Source organism: Fundulus heteroclitus, chromosome 18, assembly GCF_011125445.2.
Source record: "Fundulus heteroclitus isolate FHET01 chromosome 18, MU-UCD_Fhet_4.1, whole genome shotgun sequence".
Lineage (NCBI taxonomy): Eukaryota > Metazoa > Chordata > Actinopteri > Cyprinodontiformes > Fundulidae > Fundulus > Fundulus heteroclitus.
In genome coordinates, this window is record NC_046378.1 from 35439996 (window position 1) to 35464233 (window position 24238).

At 42.6% G+C, this 24238-nt stretch overlaps 1 protein-coding gene across 2 annotated transcripts in view; it reads right to left on the reverse strand.

Annotated features, from left to right (window-relative positions):
- The window catches only part of cdon (cell adhesion associated, oncogene regulated), a 58335-nt gene extending 35140 nt beyond the window's left edge, over positions 1-23195 (reverse strand). The window contains exon 1 of one of the 2 annotated variants that reach the window (XM_036149626.1): positions 22761-23195. The gene's annotated coding sequence lies outside the window, so the exon portion shown is untranslated. Of the gene's footprint in view, positions 1-4720; positions 4783-22760 lie in introns of those variants that run through there. The other variant, XM_036149627.1, reaches the window with a different exon arrangement.
- Between the last annotated feature and the right edge of the window lie 1043 nt (positions 23196-24238).

Below are 24238 nucleotides of genomic sequence, written 5' to 3' on the forward strand. Positions count from 1 at the left end.
TTACTGTTTCAATCACAAACCAGCCTTTTCTCTCCGTTTAAACACGCGCGCGGCGTGAGAGATGCACCAAAATCTGCCAAATGTTACCAATTTTTATCATGATCTACGAACAGCCGGTCAGGATGAAAAATAGAAAGTGTGTTGTCTTCTTATTGCATTTTCCTTACAAGTTACCCGCCATTTTCTGCAAGCTTTTGCATCATGGCCTGTAAAAAATAGGCATCTAGTGTGGAAATGGATGGATATGTACGCTTGCTCAGTATGAGGGATTGCTGCAAAGCCATAAACAATGCAGACGACTCTCCCTGTGGCTCTACGCTTCCCCAGGAGTGAATGCTGCTTGTCGGGACTTTGATGCAATCAACTGGTTTCCTTTTATAGGAAATGGACCTAAATGGCATTGGTTTCTGCAAAGAGACTCAGTTTCGGATTAAGGTCAGCATCTAAAACATAACCCGTCTCTATTGCCGCTTGCCCTGCTCAGACCTCATTTTGGGTCCAGATCCAGATGCAAGTAGCTATTTGAGGAGAAACGGCATTTTCAACATGCTGCGGTAAATTCAGAGCAGGGGAGGACAATAATTCAATGTCAATATATATCGCAACATAACTTTATTCAATAAAAGGTGACATGACATTTCCAATATGTCTTGTATATCTTGTATTGTGGACTTCGGAGGCGCAGTCCCACCTCACTGACCCAGGAGAATATCCAGGAGAGCTACCTCCGTCCCAGGATGCCCTTTTGGACCCAGTGCAGGTGGTGGGAGACAGAAGGACTGGAAGCACAATCACATCACTGATGGACAATGTCTCCCACCCCATGCATGGAGCTGCTGCAGAGCTCTTCTAGAGAGAGACTGCCGGATGCTCTAAGGAGTAGGGCTGGACGATAATCCAATAATATATATTGATCGACAGACGTATATCGATGATAGGAAAAAAAAGGTTGATAAAAAGTTCAATAGAATAGCAGTTTTCCTTCCTTTTGCATTCTAGCCCATCATGTAGGTTAATACTACAGTCATTGCATCCTCCCAACCAATCAGAATGCAGACCCAGCAACGCTCCGTCATCAAGCTCCGCCCCCTTCAAAGAGTTCAGAGAGCAGGCGTTCTTTTTTCCTTTTTTCTAAAACTTGCAGTTTTGGTAAAAAGTTGGTTGAATAAAGGGTTGAGTTTGAATTCAGTGTTATTCTGCATCTGGGGCCAGGGCTGCACTTAAAATATATATTTGTAATTTGTTGATAAGCATCGACATCAATATGAGTTATGTAAATATAACAAAGTACTATTTTATGTAAATAGGCTGGAGTTTTTTTTCCTTTGTTCAGTATTCACTCTGGTATTTACCCTTATCTTCTACTCTTGGTGTGTCTTTAGATTAGACCAGTATGCTTCCCCCCCCCCCCTTCTCCTCTTTTTTTCCCCCTCATTGCTATAATTGTGTGTAACCGTCATACCCGAATTTCCCCATTGCAGGACTATAAAGGAATTCTTATTTTTATATCTCAATATACATTGCAGTGTATGATTAAAGAATTTTTCACTGACCAATGCTTTTCAGTTTTATGTGTTTTATTTTTTTTAAAGCAACTATTTCTAAAATATTATATTGGGAGGAGTTTTATAAACATGGCAAAATAACTGTCATAAGTTTGTAAACGCATTTGTTGTGGGTCGTTCTGAGGCATTTATTTTGTTTATATCGATAATGTAATCATAGTGTATTGACTAAAATTAAGAAATATATCATGATTTAAGTTTTGCCATATCGTCCAGCCCTAACTCAGGCTCTAAGAGACTGGGAGAGAGCAAGACTTTCAGTAGATAACAAGAAGGATAGAGGGAGTGCATCCAAGTTGCTCTGTTTTATAGGTTTGAGCTTTCAACCCCTGCTTCTAATTCAAAATCTTGGTTTTAAAAAAGAGTAAAACAGGATTTTAAAGCGACGGTTCTTTCACGCACACGGTGGGACGTCAGCTCTTCTTTCAACAGAAAAATGTGAATACCGTTTACTAAAAAATACTAACCCAAACTCCTAGAGAGACACCTGAATCTGTGAAAATTTGCATCGGGAGGCAAAATATTTATATAAACAAAAGATAGGCCGATCACTTACAAATTGTCAATTGGTGCATTTCCAAGCATTACAGAACATTTTACTTAAAAAAGCCATCGAAACGTCCTAAAGAGCCTTTAATAATGGATACACATTCCACCGTATATACCAGAGACCCATCATCACTGACTCAGAATGTGGAAATTTGATTTTAGGGTTTAGGATTACACCTCAGGATGTATGCTCTTTGCATTTCAAGCTCAGGTTTAGATGCAAGCATGCTCAGTCAGGCACATCAACCCACATCACACGGGCTGGCGTTTCTCCATCTCGCAGGTTGCGACAGGCCCTGCACACTGCCCCCCCCCCCCATGTCAGCATTGGAAACTATCTTTCTGCCTCTGCCGGAATAATGATATATAATTACAATAATAACAACAGAGCCGTAACAATGCACAGCCAAGCATGGGCACATTGGCACAAGGTACAACGAGACACCGGAGACGATTCGGTATCTGCCGCGCCGTCTCTCCTTTTGGTTTTTACCTCCCGTCTCAGCTCGTACGTCCGTTGGGCCGTGAAGTTCCAACTGGATGCCCTTGTGTAAACACACACAGCTGCCTTATCTGGTCCATCGATCTGCCGCGACGAGGAAACAAAGGGGCATCATTCCTGGCCCTTATCTGCGCGGCTCTTCCTGTGACATCCGCCACCATTCTCTGCTCGGCAGAGACAGACACCGCGAGCATTTCTTTTTGTCACAGAGACTCGTCCCTGTGAAGGCAACAGTAGCTGCACCGAAAAGGCAAACTCCTGCTTCTACCTGGGAAGATAAACGGTAGCGCAGAGTCGACCAAATCACTGCTCAGCCGTGCCTCAGTTTTATCCTTAGAGCACCAATTCACAACAAATGCCACAAAGCAAAAAGTCAAACAGAATCCAAGTCAAGTATTTCCATTTCTGTTGACGCAAGTTATCAAACAAGGCACTCCAGTTCGGTTTATTAAAGTTGGTTAACAGTTTTATATCCCAGCAAACCCCGCAGACGGCATCCAGTCACTGACTTGCAGCTTTCGCTCCTCCTGGGTGAGCGTGAAGCCCCAATGGACAGCTAGCTAGATTCTTGTAGACTTTGCAGCAATCCCTCATACTGAGCATGCATGTAGCGACAGTGGAGAGGAAAACTCCTATTTAACGGGAAAAGTCTCTAGCAGAGTGCGAACGGCCATCTGCCACAACCGACTGGATGTTAGACAACGCAGAGCAGACACATTTTCGGTTTTATCTTCCGCTAACACCACTTCTACTGTAGTGATAATTAGATGTTGATGGTTATTGTATCACTCGGCTACCCTTCATCCTTTATAAGTATCATAAAAAGTATGATATGCCAAAGTGTGTTAGAAGCTTGTTAACTACTTACAGACTCTAATGGGTGTATTTTTTATTTGCTAAAGCAAATACAGCAGGTTTTTTTTGCCAGAGTGCTAAGATACTGTCTTCATTTCTGGTTCCTAGCTTCTAATCTGAAGCTAAACTAAAGGGCTGTTTTTGCTTTTTATTGTTAATTTAGAACAAATTGATCATAGCTGTTAAAGAGAGATCTTTATTGGCTAAGAACGGTATCAGCAAGCCAAAGCTTTACCAGAGCTGGACATCGGAAATAAGCAGTCCAACATTTAGTGCATCTCCAGTAGGGCTGCACGCTACAGGCAAACCATACGATAACATTGGTTTAAGTTGTGATAAATTAATTGTTTTGTTTTGTTTTATTTAAAATGTTCACACAGCGACCAAAACACCTCATTTTTTTTAATGATGTGACCACCTTGCCATCTAAAACCTTCAATGCTGCCTTAAAACACCAAGTGTCACCAATAACATTACAGGCATAGAGTATCTGAATGCATGCTACCTGAAAAATTAACATTTAATGGAGTCTAATCAGGTTTTTTTTGCTGTATGCATATTGTGTACACCGTTTCTGCGATAATTAAGAGAGTATAGACCCATTCATACCCTACGTTTGGCCTACACGTCCGTATTTCTGTCCGTACGTTCTATCTGTTGACTCCTTCATACCTTCGTCCGTTGAGGTGCGCAATAACCAATATTTCCTCTAGGTGGCAGTGCTGGGTGCCAATGATTCGTCACTGATCAAACATGGCGACGGTCCAAGACGTGATTTGGTTGTATTTGCTCCGTAACTAAACTTTTTGTTTGTCCATGTGCCCTGGACACAACACATCATATGTGTGGGTAGTTGCGGAAAAGCTCCGCAAGTCATTCCTTGAATCTCAACATTGTTTAAAGCCCAGAATTACAACCTTCTTTGTTGACATTTTGTACTACAAACTCAATAGCATCCCCACCGTTTCCGGTAGTATTGCTCCGTATTGATCCGTTTCGTCCGTAATCGTAAGCTCCCAATTTTCGTGTCAAAATACGGACGAAATCGACGGTTAGAACGTATGAAACACTCCACACGTATCCGTCTTTTACGTGAGGTATGAATGGGCCTTATAACTGAAGTGGATGTCAGCGAGTTCAAGCGGTAAAGTTCCAATATTCTGGGCGTGCGGGTTTGACTCGTGTGTTTCGGAAATGTCTGACTGACACCTGGTTTAAAGGTTTAGAAAATGTTGCTGAGATGCAACACCTTTAGTTGTTCATCAAGGAAGTCATCCCAAACTCAAAACACAGGAACCCAGAACAATCTCGGGCCGATGCAGGACAAGCGGGATCCCTGGTGATGACGAGAGAAAACAAACACAATGACTGGATCCCCGAGGGAAGGGAAACGGATCCGAGTTCTGAGGTGGGTAGCACCTGCACTTTTTTTTTTTTTTTTTTTTTTTTTTACCTTTCCCACCCCGCAGGAACTACTTAAAACCCCCATTTGCCCCCAGCATGTGGGGCAGACCCACATCCCTGTCATATTGGGTAAACAGGGACAAAAGCAACGCGGCGAAGCATCAAAGAGGTGGAGGGCAGAGGAGGAACAGGTCAGGACTTGGTGCTGCTGACTGGAGCAGGGGGCCCGGCCTCTTCGCTTCTGCACAGACGAATGAAGGCAAACAGAGAGACGACGCGCTCAAATTTAATAACCAACACCGATCCAGAGGGCGCTGGCAACCGGTATCATATTCCAAAAAAAAAGCATTAAGAAGTATCCTCCAACAAGCAGAAATTAAAACAGAGACGTCAGAGGAAGAGGATCAGTGGGGCGGAAGAGACGGAGCAAGTCTTTTCTGGTAGGATGGTCTAATCTGACCTGTGCGCTGGAGCTGATTCACATGCTATACCCCAAACCTGTCTGCACTCGCCCCACACCTCACCGACGGAGGAGCCGCCGCGCGCGCATTCCTCCTTTCCACACAGAGGGCCAACAACAGACTTGCACACAACGAGACAGACGGAAAACTGAGAGGAGAGGCAGATGATTCAAACCTGAGTGATGGGAGGCAATGGGGGGGGGGGGGGGTATAAAGAGGTGAAACATTCACAGCCACAGCCCAACTCCTTTCTCCTCTCTTTTCTTTTTTATTTGGCTCGGTGGTAGAGGAGACGGTTAATGGCGTCCACGTCTTACGGCGCTGCAGCTTGGCCCAGAGACATGGGAAGGACCTCCGCCGATGGAAGGGACCATTACGGGCCCCTCGGATCTATCTGGGAGAATCTGCGGAGCCGACCCCGGAGCCAGGGAGCAGACTAATGAGTTGAGACATGAAGATTCTGGTCAGGCCCACCGCTGTCTGGTTAAAGACCGAGACTTTATAAAAAAAAAAAAAAAAAAAATGGGACAAAGGGGGAGGGAGGAGAAGAAGGGGTTAGAACGACGACATGACTTGGAAAGAGGCGAGGGAATTAGGGGGAGATAGACGGGTCATTTTTGTTTTACTATAAGAGGCAAGTAGAAAGACCACATTCAGGGGCTTTGGATGATCCATAATACACGCTAGGCTGTCCCTGTTCTTTATACTGGAGCAGCTGCAGTACACAAAATACAACTGGTTGTATCACACCAGGTTTTTCAGACGCATTTTTCTCGTTCGCTTCCAAGACTTGGACAGTGAATTAATGAAAAGCACTGTGTACTAAAACCTAAAAGCTCTCCTCTAATCTTCTCCAGGCTTTAGTCTCCAGTTGGTCTCTTACTTAAAAAAAGAAAAACAGCGTTTGGATATTCGGGGTTACTGCATTAGCACCGACAGTGACAGGATTCCTTCCACATTCCCGGCCGTTTGTGCTCACCTTAAAATATAAAAAAAAAAAAAAGCTAAAGTTCACTGGATATTTGTGACGCTTGTTTCTACAGCTGAGATAATTTAGAAATGTAACCTGTAAGAACAAGAAACCGGAAGGAGGGAGAACCTGGGAAAGAAAGGAAGGACAAAAAGGGAAGGAGAGAAGGTAGAAAGCAAGAGAGAACTAGGAAACAAGGCAGCAAGGATGCAGGGCAGGAGGATATTAGAAAGGGAAGGACACTAAAAAGAAAGAGAAGAGAGAAATGAGAGAAAAGGAAAGAAGGAAGAAAGGGACAAAGGATAAGATAAGGAATGAAGGACAGGAATGGGAGGAAGACGAAGGAGGTTTTTTTGAGTGTATACAGCTTCCGTGTATATAACCTTTTACTTCTTATTTTACTGTATTCCTATTTTTTGTCTGCACCATCAACACCAAGTCAAATTCCTTGTAAGTGCAAACCTACTTGGCGTTTAAACTTGATTCTGATTCTGATGACGGTGATGAAGTAAAAAAGGATAAACATAAGGTGGTATAAATAAGGACAAAATTAGTTTTGTTTTTTTGGGGAAATATTTTAGGTTTTGAAAAACATCTTGTGAAATAAAAACGATCACCAACATCACTATAAGACCTGCTGACAGGCTACAAGCAACATGTCTGGTTCAACCAACCAAATACTCAACATCAGCCTCCAGCTACAAACCACAGAGCAGCAAACAGATCTACGTAGTGAGAAGATGCTCATTCTGTGTTTTTCTTACATATACGAGTGAAAATTAAAAAAGTGTTAGAGCAAATAGATTACAGTAGACTTTTCTTTTTACAGTTTAGTGATTTCTTGTTATTTTCTCATGCTGTTAGATTCATAGCACTTTATTTCCAAGGGGAAAAAAGGTGTCTTAATCAGTAATTCTCCAGGCCTTTTTAAGGTCTTTCAAGATTTTTTCTTGATATTTGGCAAGATTTCCCCTCATTTTCATCCCAGTTCCTGAACTCCGCGGTATGTTGTGTCATTTGTGCTAAATAACTGGGAGGAAAGCGGGGAAGAAGAAATTAAACAGTGTAGGACGGAAAACATGAACTGCACCTTAAAGGTTGTCTCTTTAAAATAAACATCCATCAGCTGAATTAGTTGATAAAGTAATATTTGCCAGGTTTTCACCCAACTGTTTGAGAATCGCCTTGCTGGAGTAAAATCCCAATTTCCATGTGAAAGAAACGGGTTAAGTTGTACCTTTGTGACAAAGTACCATGGTTCCTAAACTGTATGTACTGGTGGTACTCTGTCTGCATTCAGAGGTACTCAGAACTTCACATCTTTAAACATTGTTGTGCTCATTGATAAGACCGACTCGTCCTTCTTAAAGGGTGGCAGCCATATTGGATTTTGAGGTGAATTGGGCCCATAAAATGTTGCAACATTACTTTTAAGTATGCATAAAATGCACAATTAAATTACATCCAATCAAACATGCAGTCACAATAAATAATAATGTTTCCTTTCATTTTGTCCCATGAAAAACCCGGTTTTAAAATGCCCATCATTTGGTAGTGCTTGGAAAACTTATGCCTTGTACACACGTATTTATAATTTATTAAAACAAATATCTATCCCACACCATTTAAAAAAAACAAACAACACCACACATACAGAATTGTTTTTAGAAACACAAACCCATGTAAATTCACCATTGACTGTTGTTTTAAACATGCCAGATGCATAGAGGGCAGTCAGGGTCCTTCAAAATAAAAGCGATGTTGAAGAGCAATGTGCCTGTAAAAAAAGCTGAAACGCTTTTTCTCATTTGCACCTCAACGTATCAGCACAGCTGGGATTGTAAAAAACAACAAGCAAAGCTTTGTAATGTTTATAATGTTCCATTTAGGCTTTTACTTTGAAGTCTTGAAGCCGAGGCGTAATCAGGAAATGCTGTGCGGTGCAGAGTTGGAAAAAAACGCCCAGCGATGCCGTAAGTTAGTACATTTGTCCAGTTTAGCATTTATTAGACCCTAAAACGCCGTCTTCTTATGTACACACACAGACTCAAAGATGAAGTTTTTATAAATCTCCACATTGGCTGAAGTTTTTGGGGTCATTCGTTTTTTTAGGGACGTAAAACGCCGTTTACATGTGGATGAAAGGCATAACCGCGTAAAAATGTATCCGTTTTCCCAGATACCCGGCTACGTCTGGACGAGGCCTTAGTGTCGGCTGAGCAGATTGTTGTTATAAAAGTTTCCAGATTCCAGTTTTTGGTTATGAGTTAACAAACCTCCAATTCATCCTTTGTGTTTAGCAGCATCTGCTCACAGATACTGGACTAAAAATAAACAACAAGTGGCTAAAATGCCCCAAAAAAACAACATCAAAAAGTCTGGAGAACAACTTATCTAGACTGTCTTAAAAGAAACCTGTGCTTCTTGGAAAATGGAAGAAATAAGGGGTTCGAGTCACAGGATCTGAGAGCTTCTGATTGGCTTATTATGATTATGTTTACTGTCAAATAATTGCATTAAATTCCTGACTGTTGGTTGAAGACTGATGAAATCCACAAACCGGAAAACAATTCATATCAGCATTCGTCTACAAGGCGGTAAACCTACTGCACTTCCTCACCATACACATGTGCAGAAGGTGATGCCTCATACGAACATTACATTTCCTCACTGCAAAAACAGAACTAGAAATAAGTAAAATGTTCTTAAAATTAGAGTATTTGTCCTTGATTTGAGCTGGTAAAAAAGATGATTTGCCAATGGAATAAGATTTTTGCACTTAAAATAGGAACAATTCATCTCCGTCGTCTTATTTCAAGTGCAGGATGTCTAATTATCTTATTTTAGGGGTCAAAATACTCGTTCCATTGGCAGATAATCGTATTTACTTGCTCAAATCAAGGATAAATACACCAACTTAAAGAACATTTGACTTATTTTTAGATTTGTTTTTGCAGTGCTGTAATAACCTGGCCCAGGTCTCCTGGATAAACGCTTCAACCGAGTGTGATCGCAAAAGACAAGCGAGGCAAGTATTCAGTTTTCATCTCGAGACACAGAAGCGGTCCTGGAGGTGGAGGGTGACTGAGAGGCCAAGACGGTCGCAGAGCCCACTGGTGCCAAAGTCCCAACTTCCAATGCCGTGGAGTGGGATCAGACCAGCAGAGGAATGAAAGGAGAGGCCCTCGGGGATCAGACAGTCACATCCCACAAAGCCCTGTTTACGAAGGACACACACACCCCCACCTCCTCCCAACAACGCCTCTGTTCACCCAAAGCCCGACTCTCCCCGAGTGCCAGGGCCGGGACCTGGGAGACGGCGCTAATTCCGCCCTGAGGCATGTTGGCCAAGGAGACCGAGCAGGAGAGCTGGGAGCACAGAGAAAGGGAGGAGGGGGCAGAGAGATCGCGACAGAGGGGAAAGAGAGTGGAGACTGAATGGTACAGTATGTAAAAACCCCATCTTAATTGGTGATTGTTCCGAAACGTCTTGTTTTTCCTGGGAATCTGTGAGGGGGAGCAACAGGAGGGTAGAGGAGGCACGGTTGTTTCCCAAGGTCCTGAACAGCGGGATTAACCACAGGGTGGAAACTCAATAGCACCCTCGGACACTGGAAACAGATCTCCGAGTATCACCGCCATACAAGGCCACCTCGAGACCTTTCGCAAAGCGCATGTAACTAACAACCCTCGGCCATTGTCTGGGCTCTCTGGGCCCTTCCAGTTGATTTCACAGGCCTTTCAGCCCACGGGGTGGGGGGACATTAACTCAGACGAAAAAGGTAATTCTGATGGATAGCAGGAATGCACAAGACGGCCCTTCTTTTCCGCAGGGTCTGTTCCAACACTGATCTCTCACATGTGCCAAGAGCCTCATTCATCCCAGGAAGAGGGACGGGAGTTGTGCAGCCGGGGCAGGAAGCCACAGAGTCACATTCCGCAATATCAGTCCTGATTAGAGAGATGATGGGAAAACACGCTGATGTGATGCAGGGGTGGGAATACGAGCGAGTCTCTCAACAATGTCCAACCTCTCTGGGGCGGGGAGGACTGACGGAGCTGTGCGGGCATACGGAGATCTGATCCAGCTGCCCTAACGTCCAGCCCTCCCAGCTCTCCTGGATTACATCCCAGCTCGTGGCCACGACAACAAGTTCTGTTCAGCTTCCTCCAGACGGGTCCCTGGCTTCCCAACCCCCCAAAAAAAGACAGCAAAACTAAAACACATCAAGTCCAAGGGTCTTAAACTGTGGTACCGGTCCCACTGGTGGTACTTGGTTTGGCTGGGTGGAAAAAAAATAAAAAATGTTGGCATCAATGCAAGGCCAATGGGGAACCGCGAGCGAGCTATTTTTAGAAATGTAACGTCACGATGACGTCACATCACGTGGTACGCAGTAGGGCAAACTCCGGAAACCCGCCGCTGTTTCGCTGTAAAAGAGACGTGCGTTACCCTTGGTTTTACTCGGTAAACGACTGCTTTTTCCAAATCTAAAACCATGGTTTTTAAACATTGTTGCTATGGAACGTGCAACAGCGACTCGAGGTACGCTGATCGGCCGCATATGAAGGATGTTTTCTTCATTACTTTCCCGAAATTCAAGAGTACCAAGGAGAAATGTGTGTGCTGGGTACACCGGGGCGGTCGGCCTACATATGTAGCAAGCATTTTGTCGGAGGAAAGGGCCCAACCGAAGAACATCCTGACCCAATTCCAGCGACATCAAGTAGTGGACAGGTAAGAGTATTTTGGTGGCCGACATGTTAATAATGAAGCGCCTGCTACCATGATAGCTATCATGGTAGCAGGCGCTAACATGATAGCCTGCTACCAGGATAGCTTACTCAAAAACATTTCAAATAAGACAAACATTAAACAAATACCGATTCCTGGACGGTGATTACAAACAAAAAAAACGGCCGACGACGGCATGACCGCCGCGCAGAAAAAACAAAACAAAGCTTACCGTTCGATCAACTCGGCCCGTTTTCCGTTTTTTTTAAGCCCTCGACACTTAAGCCATCGTTTGAGCTGAAGGTTGGTGTGTTCTTCGACAGTGCGACCAGTAAACCGTGCGTCTTGGGAAAGTTTAATGGCTGCAAAGTCGGTCATATCGCTGGTTCTGTTGCGCGTGTAATAACTGGCTGCTACGGGCGTTCTCTACCTCTGTGCCCTACCTAAGCGGCAAAAGGGGCGTTGCTCTTGAGACGGTGACGTCACGTGCGTGGTACCCCATTAAATGTGATGCTTTGGCTAAAACACACACACACAATGATTTATGCTGATAACTACTTTTATTATCTCTGAAGTTGGAACGTGAGATTTACATTAAACCCAAAATGACTGCGTCTCGGTTACAAGTTAGGAAACTTCTTGGATCTGCTTAGTGACAAACTGCCACGAATTTACCCAAGTAAAAAGCACTTTTCAAGAGATGATTTTGGTTATTAAAGGGTGAAAAGGGTTCTTCCTCTGAAAATAGTTGTATTCTTCTTCTTATCTATTCTTCTTATACAACTTTGTTTTCCATCCATCCATTTTCTAACACGTCTATCCCTTGTGGGGTCGCGAGGGGTGCTGGTGTCTATCGCCAGCTGTTAATGGGCGAGAGGCGGGGTAACTTTGTTTTCTTTATTCCATATTAAATATTTTTTCATTTACTTATGTCAGCTGTATGTTTGTCTGTGTGTAGCACCTCGTCACCACTACTACTACTAGGCAATACAGCTCATTCTGATTCTGAAAAGCTACCCAAACCAGCCTGGTCTGATGTGGAGAAAGTATTTCCACCCGTTGGGAAGGTGCACCTACGCTTGTAAATAGGACCTGTCTGACAACACGAAGTAGGCCAGGGGATCTGAAAAAGCAACACGTCATTCAGGACCAGATGGAAAAAGCCACTGATGTCGATCCCTCTTAAAGTTCGCATTTAGGATCAATGTTGTCAAAAGAACAAAATAAGAAACAGTGGTGAATCTTCCCAAGAGACGGTTGGTCAAACAAAATAAATGAAAGCAGTGCAGAGACTCAGTTGCCCGAGTTAAGATCAGCGTTCACGATTCATCAATGAGACGGGGTAAAAATTGCATCCATGGAAGACTTGTTAGGCAAATTTGATTTTTTAAATACCCAAGACTGACCAAAAAAAGAACACAAAGGCCTGGCTCAATTTGACCATAACTATTTTGATGGTTCCTGAGACGTTTGACAACCTTTTCTGAGAACGTACGAGACCAAAACAGAATATTCTGGAGAGTGCGAGTCCCTTCACGTCAGGCACTAAGCTAACATTACAGACAAAGATCAGAACACAGCCAGCCAACACGGTGGTGGTGGTGTGATGAACTGAGGCTGCTTACTACAGAACCTGGAGGACTTGGCTTTATCTATGGAGACACAAAATCAGGAAAAAGTCTGCCAACTGTTTGTGAACTTAAGATCTGCATTACGCAGCTGGACACCGCGAAAGTCCACGTCTGATTTGCTAAGAAACATACTGCCCAAAATGAACATTTTGGAAGAGCTTAGTCAAAGATGCTGAAGTAAAGCAAACCCAAATCTGATGAACCTTTTATACATAGAAAAACTCTTATGTGGCTGAATTTAGACAATTCTGTAAATTAAAGTGGGCCAAAATTGCTCCACAGCGATTTAAATGATTAATTGCAAACCCCAGACTGCAGTTCTTGACCACCTAGTGATGTATAACCAATTATTAGGTTTTACTTTTCCAAATAAGGCCAGACTGGTTAAGACAGATTTCTTCCATCAATAAATTAAATCATTTCAAAACTGTGTTTTGTAACATTAATTTATAGTATCAAAACGACCTGAAACATTTGTGTGACCAAACACCTGAAACAGAAGAAATCTACTTTTTGTCCACTTTATATTTTTCCCTCACCAACATAAACTTAAAAATTTTGACAAAAAAAAACAAAAACAAATGGCCACTAGGGGAGTAGTTAGCAACCTCAGTATGTCCTGCATTAAATAAAGCATTTTAGACATGTGCAGCAAATAAATAAATAAACATCCAAGAAGTGCTGAGGGTCCAAAAGTCACGCAGATATAAAGAAAAACTCTTTGGCGCTGTTTTGCCTTTGTGTTTGTTGCCTGAGAGGCGTGAGAAAGAAAACACTTTTCATTCCTCGGTGTGATGAATGGAGTCTGAAAGTATGATAAAGCAATGGCCGTAGATCCACGGAGGGGAGGATTTATGTGACAGAAAGTCTCGCCTGCGAAAACCTGAACCCCCACAAGTAGACGGCCCAGCCAAAACAAACATGCAAAAAAAAAAAAAAAAAAAAGTTAAAATATAATTAGTCTTCTTCACCAAATCCACAAATCTTTTGCAAACAAACCAGCTGTCTTACAAGCCTGAGGACCTCAAGATAAATACTGGCCCCTACACACAGAGAGTGTGAACGCTTTATTTAGGCTGTCTAAATGTTTATCCGTCTCTATTTGTAGCACATTTCGCTTGTTGTGCGGCGATCGCAAAACAAACTCACGGGGCGATAAATCTGCACATCTGGCCCCTCAGAACGTGGAGGAACTCCTTCCAGCACTGCCGCTGCTGGCTTCAGATGCGAGACGAGATTTCTGGGAGAACCCGGCCGCGTGAAAAACAAGAGGACGGAGCGAAAAGGATAAAACGCGTTAGCTGCCGCGCGACGGCGATGCCCGTCGGTTTCATCCAGCAGGCAGCAGTATCGGCTCCCACAACACCCAGAACCAGGCTGAATTAAATTTGTCTGCTCACTTTAAATATCTTTTATAAATAGGGGTTTCTGCTGCTCCCTGAAGGGCCACATGTTGGTGGAGGGAAGGCCCAAAATGGCACCCGCAACCACAGGCCCAGAGGCAGGCAGGCAGGCAGCAGCAGTCTCCACGCTGCCTCACGCTCTGATCTAGGAGAAAAACAGCCCTTCAAACAAGAAGCCTGTTTGTCAGCTGAGAGGGGAGTGCCGGCCACTACTTTTGCCTTAATATAGGCTCGCCGATGTGTGCGCCGGCTTCTAAAACAGCGCAGGCATTCCTGCCCCTGCAGAAAACCCGCATCAGATAGGGCTTGGAGCGTTTTGTGGGAGCAGAGAGAGAGCTGCGGTGGCTCGCGGCTTTTTCCGAAGGAGGGCGGACTCCTGGGGGCCTCGGCGCTGAGGTGACGGACCGAGGCGGGCCGAGCGCGCGGGGTCGCTTACAGGAAGGGAAACAGAAATGAATCCTGCAAACAGGAAAGGGCAAAGAATGCGCCAGAAAGAAAAAAAAAAACCTTCACATCTTCTTCGTCAGCAGGGCTTTCGGTTCACGAGTTCAGCGCCAGGCGTCCTCCTTCCTGGTGGGGAGAACGACACCAGGAGAAGCTGCAGAACAATGGCTGTCATCAGTCCTCTCTTTGACGATTACAAGCTGGCAACATTGGGCATAAGAGCTGACCTGCATTAAGGCCCGGGTAAAAGGAAGTAATCCTCCTTTGGTTCTTGGGGTTTTGCCGTATCATGACATAATAAAAAAACAATCTGGTCTTTACCAGCTTCCAAAATTATGTTAATCTAACTCCACGCGTTGAAAAAAAGACTTTTACTTACTAAACAAAGATGGAGCCAAGATGGGAGCTGGACGTGTGGAAAATCTAAGTACACCCCTTGGTGAGTTAGATTTTAAGAACCACATTTAGCACCGATAGCTCGAAGTATTTCCTAAAGGGCTTTATCAGTCTCTCACATCATTTTGCAAACATCACTAATGTTTGTTTCTACTCGGCTCTTCGAGTCCCACCACAGCGGTTCGGCAATGTTGACGTCTGGACTTTGACTAGGCCATTGCAACACCTTTAAGCCATTCTGTTGGCAATCTGCTGCTGGGATTTGGATCACTGTCCTGTTGATTGCCCAGTCTGGGTCAAACTCTAGCGTCAGGTGGACTCAAATGTGACAGTAGAACGTGGACAGTGTCCTCTGTCCAAAGGTGAGACCAAAGCAGGCATTGTCCCAGACTGTGGTCCACACAGACGCAGCTCTGCACATCACTCAGGAATAAACCTTTCTCACGGTACAATAATGGACTTGAAATAGTTCTTAAAATGACCTTATAACAGCAGTTGTTTCATTGAGGTCATAGCTACACTGCAAAAACGGATCTAAAAACAAGTAAAATGTTCTTAAAGTTAGTCTATTCGTCCTTGATTTGAGCCAGTATATAAGATTATCTGCGAATGGAATGAGTATCTTTGCCTCTAAAATAAGATTATTAGACATCCTGCACTTGAAATAAAATGAGGCAGATGAATTGTTCCAATTTTAAGTGGAAAAATCTTATTCTATTGGCAAATCATCTTATTTACCTGCTCAAATCAAGGGCAAATACAGTCATTTAAAGAAAATGTTACTTCTTTTTAGTTCTGTTTTTGCAGTGTAACGTATTTCTGGTTTGGCGTTGTGCTAACACACACCTGCACTTTCCAGACTAGCAAAAAAAAAAAAAAAAAAAAAAAAAAAAAAACAATGTTGTTGCTTTTATATAATGTCACCCAGATGATGATCAATTAATTAAAAGCAGCTGATTGTAGTTAAAAACTCTGCAGCCAGGTTTTTTTTCCTCATTTTGGCTTCATCTTTGTTCAGTAAATATTGACAATTAAGAGTCCTACAGCGTGTTTCTAGAGTTTGGATTACATGTAAATACTTTTAGAAAGATCAGATAAGTTTCATTCTGTCCTGATGCATTAAAGCAACAGATTGAAAAGAAAACGTGCATTATTTTTTACCACAGTTGTAATGTTTCTTACAGTAAAAGAAAGCACATCCCCACTGCGTCGAGCTGTTCCTGATGCATTTCCATTATCTGAAGCTGCCTGCAGAGTTTATTCTTCCTCCTAGCAGCCATGTGTGTGGTACTGGTTTACCTTCCCTTATCATACTGAGGACACAGACGCGTATACATGACGTCGGAGCCTGTATTCCCATTACATTAACAGAAACCGACCCATCTTTCAGAGAAGAAGCCGGAATGCCTTTCAGTGGCTGCCTCCCACATCTGGTTCTGCTGCTCCAAAAAACTGTTTGTTTGTCTTAACAATTATGGCCCGATGTTTCTCATTTCATTTCTCCAATCGCTCGAAAGTCATTATCCGGTTTCAGGTCCTTCGCGGCTCCGAACTTTCAGAAACCCGATCCGCCCGTCCGGTGGACGCACGCCGAGCCGCGGTCTGCTCACCTCCGACACTTCAGAAGGGGTCGGACACGGCGTGTATAAAAAAACCTGACGGAGTAACGTGCAAAAAGAGTCAGCGGGACATGGACGGGGATGGACGGGGGGGGGGAGGGGAAGAGTGGGTCCCACTTAGAGAAATACGTGTGATGTAGTTAAAATAATCACACAGCGACTTCAGAGGTGATAAGAAGTGCGACAGAATCACATAAACAGGAGTGGCACATTCAGCTACTGCTTTCCCCCCCCTCGCGACTGCTTCAACCTAACACTCACAGTTTGTGTTAAAATGCATTTAGAGAAGGAAACCGACGGTGGAAAGTAAAGTCTGCAGGGCGCCCTCACCAAAACATCTTTCCCAGCGACCCCCTGCTCATGGCTGCTGGGTGTTGTCAATCAGCACCAGCCGGCTCGCTGGCCCGCTGCCCGAGGCGCCCCTCTGTCCGTCTAAAACGGCCCTCAGGTTCACATGTAGCCCTGACAAATAGGAGCCGAAGCTTGCGGAATGAAAGCCGGCGTTAGAAACTCTTGCAGCATGACTCAATCTCTGAGCAATGAGAGGTGTCAGGAGTTCAAAACAAGCCAGGTTTTTTGGTTTGGGAATGGCTGCCTTGGAAGGTCAAACGTCAGCCATAAAACAAGCCTCTAAATTCCTCTTTGTTGTACGAGAGCTGAAAACGGTCGCTAGCAGAGAGGTCCGTGGAGATGACTGACTTTATTCCAGCAGTAAAAATGCTGGGAAGAGGATGGAAAACTAGAGATGCAACAACATGACCAGACATCGAAGTAAAAAAAAAAAAAAAAAAAAAAAAGTCCTGATCTGCAGATCAAATCCTGACAAATCTATTTTCTTCACTCTTATTAACTAAAGAAATCAAAACCAAGAACCTCTAACATTTTTTATCGATAAACGCATCAACCCAACAGGATCTACTTTGATGCACTTTTTTGGTAAATGTAATAAAAAATAAGATAGAAGGTTAGGGACACATGCTTTGATGCACACGTCTCTATAAAAGGAAAAAAACGTAGGTGCCTAAAACACTGGTCGTTTTCAAACGTTTAGCATTTGACATCATAATGAAATAAAGAAGCAAATTCACACCCATTCACTTTGAGATGAAGACCACGATTCGCCTAATTGCTTAAAAAAGTAAGAAAAATCATCAGACTCAGTGATTTCCACCTCAAATAAGTCTTTCTCCATTCATTAACCGTGAAAACACTAAAAACTGAGAAGATTAAATGCAATATAAAGCTCAGTGTGCTCACCAAGAGTGGAACAAGCCCACGCAATATTAAAACATCACAATATTATATAAGTGAAGTCTGTCTCTCAAAGCACTATGCAAATAACTACAGCTAGCATGCTCAGCTCCAGGTATACAGGTGTGTGGATTAAGATTGAAACCCTTTATACATGTTGGGGATCCTTATTTTTTACGTGAGACCGGAGGGTAGTTCTTGAATGTTGCGGTTGTGTTGACAGAATTGCTAAAAGCTGCAAAAAGCGAGAAATTTATTTTGCAGTCCTACTTTAAGAGTTTGCTCTGCTTGTGCTCAACAACGTCTGGGCAGATGTTTTGTTGTTGCAGGTGGTCAGACAACGGTTGTGTGATTGGTCAGGATTTAGATGAGTATGGTTAAGCTGGAAATGTGAATTCCCTTTTTCATTTATTTGAACAACTAAATACAACTTTGTCAAAACAACTGGAAGTATATGAAAAATGCATTTGGTCATCCAATCCGGTGCATCTTTCAAACTAAGACACGGTATTCGCCCTGTTCAACTCTGGTGATGTTGAGCAGTTCAACATGTCACCTGTTTACTTGATTTTCCAAATTTCTTTAACAATTCTCTTCCGCTTTAAAAATGTTGTTCTCTTTCTCTTCCTTCATCAATTCAAAAACTGCCCTCTCTGCCATTGTGGTGTTGTGTTTGCCAAATTTCCACAGTCATACAGCGTGACGTATGCTACAGCGGACAAGACTTTCTACGAGCTTGGCAACCGAGTTTCTCGTGAAGCAAGGATAGTCGAGCCAAAACAAACTTTGACCTTGTTCTTGCTGCCTTGAGAACAAAAACTAATTTATCGGTTCTCCGCGTACGTAACAGGCTTAATGGGGCCATTTCAGCTCTGAGTCTGGAACTCATTTAATAACTTTCAGTTCAAAATCCTAAATAATTTGATTAAACTTGAGCTAGATAAGTCTATTGACTGGAAAACACACATTTTGGTTCACTTTAGTTTGTCCGTAGCTTATAGCATCAATTCACAACAGATGTCATCTCAAGGCACTTTACACAAGAAACAGACCCCATTTATATACAGAAATACATTTTCATGTCAATGCACAGTAGAGTAGAAAAAGATGCAAATCGTATGCAATGTAAGCACATCATGACTAGCTAGCTGTTAGCGGCTAATGGTTAGCATCTGTGTCGAAGATTCATCTCAAACCTAAAGAGCTATTTTGAAGTTTTAATCAGTTTAAGGTTAGCTCAGACGTTTAGAGACTCTAAATTACTCAAAATTAGGTTCATACTTGATTTACAAAGTTCTAATATTGCGACGTGTACAAGCGTTTTCAGTAGCTATCACTTAATAACGTTCAAGCAAGAAAGAAAGCTTCTTAAGATGCATTATTGTGATGACAGAGTTGGCTCTTAAAGACTTCTCATTAGTTTAGCAGGCTAGACCCGGACAGATTAATAGTGGAAAAGTCCATAAAAACATTCAGATTGTTTGTGGGCCAATATTTTAGATATCTGGTCAAAAAAAAGTTTGTAATTGCTGTTAGAATATTTATCTGTATAGCATCTAATCCATAGGTCCTTAGCAGCACAACACAAAAGGGTTATTTTATCCTTTTTAAAGAGTCTGAACTGCATTTATTCATCTCTAGATTAAAAGATAAAACACCTATACTGGCCAAACCCGGACTCTGTAATTATGCACTGAACTGAGATACATTAAATCTTCATTCTATTTGCCTTAGAATATATTCTTTGTTGACAATAGAACCGGCTTTAAAAATGCAGTATTTAGACTGCTCAAACTTGGATGGAAATAAATAAATATATTATGATCTGTGAAACGTTCACTCTACATGTGAATCCAAAAAACAGTAACTATGAGTTTTCCCCAATAAATGTTTGCTTAAACCTTTTCTGGTCTCATGAGCAGGATGTATTATTAGACCCATAGGGCATGGATTTGGCTTACAGGCACGCCCTTTTCCACTTCCACCTGTTCTTCATCCAATAATCTATCACTGAAGATAAAAGGGGGGAGGAACCATATGCTTTTTACTGTGAAAAATGAAAATCTAACAATCTTATTATCCAAAAAACACCTTTTTGGCCAAAAAAATATATTTTCAGATGATAAAATAAATCTCTTTTCTGACATAAACTAATAATATCAGTCCCACAAAAGGCAGCCTCAGTCTAAAGCCAGAACTAGTGTTACGACTCACACATGACATCACTTCCTGTTTTGTTATTTACCTTTAATGAGACCTAGCCTCGGCTGTTAGTGTTCAGTCATCATTTGCCGTTGCTGGTGCGCATGTGGCTGTGCGAACAGAACGTCGCATCAGGAAAAAAGGGAAAAATCAAGAGAGCCATTATGAGAGCAGGGGCTGGTATCATTACACATGCTTACATTCAAATTGCCCACTTAACATAGTTTTCCTACAGCAACATGTGTTTATCATTAACGAGCGCCCTAATAGCTCAAAGATTATTCAGGCCCTCTTAATGGCGCGGCTGTGCTTTGTGCGGGTTTGTCTGATAAGAGCCGGGGCCACTAATGGTTTATTAATCCCCCCCCCCCACCCTCCCCAACTCTAAAAAAAAAGGAAAACACGCTTCATAAACAAGTTTTTGAAAGAATATAATTCAATCAGCACCACCAAAACTTAGAGGTGTTGTAGAGGAAACAATGTGGTCTCTTATACTAAAAATACTCAACTAGCTGGTCTGCTGGGTTTTATATAAGGTTGATTTTAGGATGAATTTGAGCTGTTATCTCTTTATTTTATGATAAACCGCAATATTGCTGAGGTGCACTGCAGTACAACAAAACTTTAAATTTAGCTTTTTTAAATAGCATATTTTTGCATTTTTGAAGGTCTTCCCTAAGAGTGCTCATTTTTTGTTTTTTATATGAGTTTTTTTTTAGTTGTGTCTGTATTTCATATGTGAATTCTGAGCTGCTGTCTAATATCATGTCATATTGACAATAAAAGCTCTTGATTCTTAATTCTTGATTGGGGTTTGATTGATTCTTGATTCTACTGCAAAAGCTTTATATTTGAATGCTCGGTAATTTAGCAAAATGTTCAAGACAGTTCAGCTAAACTAAAGACAGACTGAAGGAGAGGGACTAAAACACGCAAACTAGTGCAAATACGAAAAAAACAAAACAAAAAAAAAACACTGAGCCCAAAGAGCGAGACTCTCTACATTGGTCAAAAGCAACATCAGGAGACACTGAAGAGTTCCTAAAAGCGTTGGAAGTGTCTTCTCGTCCCCCACCCAATGCAACAATGCAAGCACAAGTGTTTGAACTTGGGGAGGGTTTTTATCTGAGGGCAGCCATGTGCATCCCACTGACTGCATGTCATGCATAGGAGAGAGAGACACAGAGACACAGAGATTCTAGACTTTGTTCTGATAACTTCTTGGAGAGTCCATCTTTATGAGAATTTCCTCCAAATACCAGCAGTACGGGACAAAACCTGCTGCACGTGGCGATAAATGTTAGCAGGAGACCGAGAAACTGACATGGAATCCAGGAAATCATTCACAGGAAGATTTTTCACGAATTCTTTCTTTTAAATTTGGACAATTCAAGTAAAAAAAAAACAGCCAAATAAAGCATCTACTTAGTTGCAGTTGGAATAACCTTTAAAAATCAAGAAATACTTTTCTGGCCTAAAAATTTAAAGTTTTAGAGACTTTTTGTTCTCTCTTTATGAGCTTTTTCTAGTTCTTTGCTCCTTTCCTTTGATGATCTCTTCAAGTACACATTGTTGCTCAGCAAACGATGACGTCTTCATTGAAGTTGGTCACTACTTGGCACACTAAAATTTGCACCCTTCAAACCAGCTTTTGTGAAACAAGACTATTGTGATCCATTATAAAAAGGTAACTAACATGTTGGGGGGGTCGGCATATTTGTCTTTTTGAAATAGATGCCCTTTGATCTTTCCACAAAAAGCAGGGAACCTGCTTTTAACTGGGGGTGTAAGGTGAACCTCCAGCACTGCATGGGCTTGTTTGTGTCCAAGTCATCCCAGAGACAGCAGCGATGAGCTGCATCCTGGAACCCATTAGCGACAGTCCAAATTTTAACTTTTCTGATTTGTTTTTAAAGCAAGACAAGATCAGTCTTGCAACCTTCATGTAAATCAGGCATGAGCCTGGTGCCTATTTCAAGGAATACCGGAGTTTGAGAAAAGCCTACGGGTTCAAAGCTGCGAGAGATTTCTGTTATATTGTTCCAAGTCCTTCTAATGAGATGCCAGAGGCTGTAGAGTCTTCCCTGTCTGCGTGGTACATCGAAAAACACCCCAACCCTCCTCAGCTGCTGCTATGCACTGCCAGTCAGATGGCTAAAAGGCCGCTTCTACACATTTGCTTTGCTCATTAGAAAACAGAATCCTCTGTTTGGTTCACAGAAACATGAACATTCAGAGCGCCTAAACTTGGAGGAACACCAATCAGCCTTTCTCATCCTGTATGGGCAAAACAAAAACAAATATCTTTTAATCCTGCGGGGAAAAAATAGTAAGATTATCTTAGTCATCTTACCATGATCAGATCATGTCCACTTTTGATCTAACCTTGAGTTTGGGTGACTCCTTCATAAACATTTTAGAATTTTTATTCCCCCTTTCTAAGATGAATGATTTCAGATTCTTTATTTTATTTTTTTCTAGATGCAAACTTCTTGCAAACACTGCCTTGGCGCAGGTAGAACGCAGTAAATCAGCCCAGCTCGGAGCATAATGCACGCATTCAGAGGCAGAGTCTATAACGCGCTCCGTGGCTTCATACAGCGAGAGCCGCGCAGGAGCGCCCCCGCTCACCGGAGTTATCCAAACACGGCAATCACTGCGCCTTTCAGCGTCACCTTTCTTTTGTTATTCCCGCACCAAGCTCGCCTGGCTCCGGTGCGCACACCGAGCCGTTCCCCCGGAACCCCCCCACCACCCCTCCGGCTTCCCTTACCTCTCTTCCAGGAGGGCGAAAGCTGCGACGCGTCGGGTCCCTCAGCAGCCGGAGCAAAACGCATTATTCTGATCCCAAATCAGTGCGGGGCCCTCCATTAGAAACGGGCTCAAAGTGCGAGGAGACTCTCAGAGTTGGAAAGTTTTAGTGTTTTTTTGTTGTTGTCTGTGTGTGTTTTTTAAGAGCCGTAGCCGCGTAGGCTTCGGGGGCCACGGTGCGCCAACTTCCCCGTCTGGTCCGGACTGGAGTTTGGAGTCCGCTCCCGGTGGTTTGTGTCCCGTTAGCGCGGTTCCTCCAGCTCTGCGTCCGCGTCTCTACTGCTGCCTCTTCCACACACGCATCTTTGAAGGCAGTCAGTGTCGAGTTGCTCAGCAAATCATGGCAGCGGCCGGGCTGCTCGTCAAACCAGGAATGTCCCAGCCCCGCAGCTCGGCACGGCTCCTGGAGAGGGGAGGGCGCAGGCAGGGAGAGGAGGGAGGGGAGGGGAGGGGAGGGGAGGGAGCTGTGCATTAACAAGTTTTACAATCTAACGAGAAAATAACTTCCTCCTTCCCCCCTCTGCGCAGAGCACACGTGTGGACATCGTTAGGGAGTCACCTAAGCGTCTTTAAAATGATCCGTCTGAAACGTCCCAATGTTCCAAAGATTGTTTTTAAGCACGTCTGACAAAAAAAAAAGTTCAAAGTTCAAATCATAAAGCTGCTCACGGGAAAATAATATAAATGATACTTCTGTTTTGTTTATTCTCACTTACTCTCTCTTATTTTCCATCTTTACAAACAATTTAGATTTATGTTTGCATGTTCTGTTTTGAAAAGTTTTAAGTTACCTTATATGTTATTATTGTGCACTTTTTCATTAAGTCATTTAGCTGTAAGGGATAATTATTGAAAGCTCCTTTACACAATAAGAGGACGTTGAGCATAATTATCTCTCTTTTTTTACATTTTATTTTATTTTATCAGGCTTTTTTTTTCTTTGGCTTAACAGATATTTTTATTTATTGTGTTAATTCAATTAAATTATATTTATATAGCACAAATTCACAACACATGTCATCTCACGGCACTTTGCAAAGTCAAATTTATTCAAACACTGCAGACAGGTTGGTCAGAAAGTTTCCTCTCTAAGGAAACCCAGCAGGTTGCATCAAGTCTCTCCAAGCAGCATTCACTCCTCCTTAAAGAGCGTAGAGCCACAGTGGACAGTCGTCTGCATTGTCAAAACAGACTATCTTGATCAATAGTCCTCTAAACTGTTTGGATTTTGTTCAGAGCTCTCAGATTCAGTCCAGTCCTTGAACAGGACCACAAGGAGCATAATGAGCACTGATTTAAAATGAAAAAAAAAAAAAGATTTGAAATGGGTTCTTTGCCAATTCGCCTCTTGTTTAAGCATAATACTGGTTTGTTTGTTTAAGGCTGATTTGTTTGGAATAACTCATAAGTCAAAGTTCAGTAGGACACCAGATTTTAAAA